Raw genomic sequence first — 398 nt, 5'->3', positions numbered from 1 at the left:
GGACAGGGGGTGTTCCTGGTGTTTGGGGTAGAAGGCACAGCTTATGGGTGAGCAGGGGCTGGGAGGACAGGGGGGCCCCTGGAGATATGGGGAAGCAGGTACAGCTTGTTGGTGAGCAGGGCCTGGGAGGACAGGGGGAGCCCCTGGTGCTTTGGGGGAACAGGTACAGGTTATGAGGGTGAGCAGGGGGCTGAGAGTAAGGAGGTGAGCCTAGTGCTTTGGGGGAGCATGTACAGCCTGTGAAGGTGAGCAAGGGCTAGGAGGACAGTGGGATCCCCTGGTGCTTTAGGGGAGCAGGTACAGCTTGTGAGGGTGAGCAAGGGACTGGGAGGACAAGGGGTGCCCCTGGTGCTTTGGGGGAGCAGGTACAGCTTGTGAGTGTGACCAAGGGCTGGGAG

Source organism: Bison bison, unplaced genomic scaffold (assembly GCF_000754665.1).
Source record: "Bison bison bison isolate TAMUID 2011002044 unplaced genomic scaffold, Bison_UMD1.0 scf7180017862568, whole genome shotgun sequence".
Classification (NCBI taxonomy): Eukaryota; Metazoa; Chordata; class Mammalia; order Artiodactyla; family Bovidae; genus Bison; species Bison bison.
Note: the sequence above shows the minus strand (reverse complement) of the source record.